Consider the following 3,373-nt stretch of genomic DNA (forward strand, 5'->3'; position numbering starts at 1 on the left):
TCTTGTATTTTGTTTCCCAACTGGAAAGGTGCCCTGCAGCCCTCATAAGAACCCCACCTAAGCAGGTGAAGTAGTCTGTGGAGGAAACGTAATAGATCTAGAGTCACTTTTCTGCTGTGCATCAAACTCAAGAGAATGGTTTTGTTGAAACATGGCTTCATACTCTCTGTCTTTAATTAGCCATATGTGAACAAACCAAACAGTGTCTGCAATGTACTGATGATACAGATGGATGGCAGAGAGGGTTCAGGTGCAGTTTCACACTGATTGTGAACACAGTGGAAAGGCTCTGCAGCCATACTGGATCGAAAAACATGACGCATCACTTCTGAAACACATAACTTCACATTTAAGTGAGCAACAAAGATGTTATTATTGTTTGTTAGGCGCTAGTTCAGTTGACTGTATTGTTTATGTTAGCTACTGTACAGACACAGAGGTGCTCTTATGGGGAGCTATGAACAGACATATGAGGATAAAAGTTCTTTACTTAATTTAAAGAAGTGTGGCTTCCTGCTGAACCCTGTAGAATACTTACTTTCTGCATCATCCAGTGATAAGGTCTGTATGAAGGAGTTGGAAGTCGAAGCAAGGCGGTGCTGTGTATGAGATGATAACAGAATTACCCCCTATTCCTGTATGAATACACACTCAGTGTATTGTTCCTGTATAAGAGTTGCTGATTAACACAGTTTCCGTACAGTTAGTGTGGAAACTGATTCACTATTTAAGCCCTGTACACCTCACCCTTCAATTCACAGCTTGTCATGTACCTTTTTGACCAGATGGAGGTGCTATTAGATTATGTATTGGTTGGAAGTTCAGTGCGGTTTGATTCATGTCATTATGGAAAATAATTGTTTACCTTAGAGCAAAGAAGCGCAATAACACACACATCCTTCTCAGAATGCATCATGTGCACTCATAGCAGCCTTACTGCCGTCAACTTGGTAAACATTTAGACACATTACATTAGTAAAAGGATGTTACATCATACTTGTAGCAGCAGTTGATAGAATTCAAGTAGCTGTAGGCACCAGTGATGCTGTGGAAAATAAAATTAAAGTCTGAAGTAGAAGTAACAACCAAGAAAGGCTATTCAACTACCCATAGTCCTACCATCATGGGTCCCAAAGACCCCATGTAATCATTTCAAAATTTAAAATCGGTAAGATCAAACAAATTCACAATAACTAGACTATTGTGATGTACACATAAAATAACGAGAAATACCATCATTCAAATTCATCTTTAACTTTCATTGTGTGTGTTTATTATCTCTTTTTTGGCAAATGAATTACACTCAAAATACGAGTGTGGGCATGTGAAGAGAAAGTCTAGAAGTCTAGAACATAACTGTACAAAAAGTACAATTACTTTTAATGAACTGTGAAATCCCTGCCAGATGAACTGAAAAACAATTGGTCCAACAGCCTAACATCTACACTGGATTATTTACACCATATTATCATATATGTATTAACATGATATGAGTATTTCATTTTTAAATACAACTCTTATTGTCAGTACCTGTAGCTGGGACAGTAAGGGAGGTCCTGCATTGTTTCCTGTCCTCCTCAGTTAAAATTTGCATTTTCACCCACAAAAACATGGACTGGAGAGATGTATCACTGGTGTCCTGATTTAAAGAGTTCTCTTAAGTATTGTCTACACCAAGAGTCATTTCTTGATGTGTACATTAATTTACGTGTTGGAGTCTGACCACACCTTTCTGCATTTCCTCCAGCTTACCTGACTGAAGGATCAAAGGCCATGCTGAGATAGCAGTTGAAATGAGACCGTGTTTTGTAAACAGCAGCTTTTCCAGCAGCTGTGTCAAAACCAAGAACTGTAAAATAAAAAAAAAAAAGTAAAATAAAAATCTTTGCCTTTGCCAGATCTTTGCCGCTCTCTCTCTCCAACCTTATAATAAAGTAGTCAATATATTGCTTATACCATAGCTACTTTTCCTGAAATGTACTTTAAAAAAAATTTCTTAAGGCAACTGTGTCCAGTGCCATAATATATGTAAAACTAAACAAAGCACACAAGTATTTGATCCTAAAGAATTGGAATACTGCTTAGCACATAAAAAGGTGAGCAAAATGTATTGCAATCAGCATAAAGCAACCACATTCCTTGAATCCTTCAGATATGAACAATATTGTTGCACTTGCAGTGTGTCATCTCAGGATCTCTGTGTATGTCCATTGGTAAAAATGTCTTCAGGCTGTGTGAAATGACCTGCACTTGAACCTGCTAATCAGCTTCAGGACTCATTGATTTAATGCTGGCAGAAGAAGCTGACGGCTGAGGCTGAGGAGGCAGGGGGTAGAGGCATGAGAGACACACAGAGAGGTAGAAAGAAGACCAGTATTGATTTGGTGGCAGGCAGCTCCTGACAGCTGCACTAAGCTAGCACGTACTTCTCTCAGCCACAGTCTGCAGCTCGGCCGACAGGGAAGTGCCTAAGAAGATTAAACTGTAAATCCCACAGATTTCCTGCCCCACACTCCCACCTCCCCACCATCACATCTCCCCACCAGCAAACACACGCTCTCTCTTCCGCAATTAAAAGCTTATTGATGTGTATGAATGTAAATATGAAAATGTGGATTGAATTCATCAAGTTGATATTGAAGTCTTAACCCTGAAGGCATGTGATTTTTTTTAATGAGGTGGTCAACATGGTTCTTTATCTAAGCATTGCCTGCCATGTAAGTTACAAAGATGTGTCCAGGGGCACATTCAGCTGCAAATAAAAATATTTGCTCCTGGATCTTTTCTCCCCTAAATTAACAAAGGGAATCCCATAATTCCTTTAAAAAGCTATTAAATTTGGTTAAAGAACCAGATGAACTCCTTGTATTTGACAAATTTAATCACTAGGGAGTGTACTGACGGAAAGTAAACGTGCTATTATGGATCTGAATGCACCCCTACTACAGTCACCTGTGTGATAATAATGAAGGACATACAGGAAAAGACTCACAACAAAAGTGATGTGGTATTTTTTTCTGTTGAGTCTATTATTTTTTTTACATCAGGACATCCTGAAGTGCACTGTTACTATGGTTACCTAACATACACTACTTTCCTACTGTGCCTTGTGATACAGCAGTGGCTGTTAACCTCAGCAATGTCTGAGATGTGCTAATGAGTGATGAGTTTTTCTTATAGTTTGTGGCCTCTGTATATGGAACAAAAGTATTCTTTTATATGCCTTACATGCCTAGACTGGGCTGCCCACACCAACGCTGAGCCTTTGCCTTACTTTTATCTTTGTATCTGGAAATGATTTCGAGATTATTATTAAATCATTTCTGAAGCTTCTTGTTTTCTTTAGTTATGTGTTGTTTGCACCTTTGCTGAA

This window comes from Scatophagus argus, chromosome 8, assembly GCF_020382885.2.
Source record: "Scatophagus argus isolate fScaArg1 chromosome 8, fScaArg1.pri, whole genome shotgun sequence".
Lineage (NCBI taxonomy): Eukaryota > Metazoa > Chordata > Actinopteri > Scatophagidae > Scatophagus > Scatophagus argus.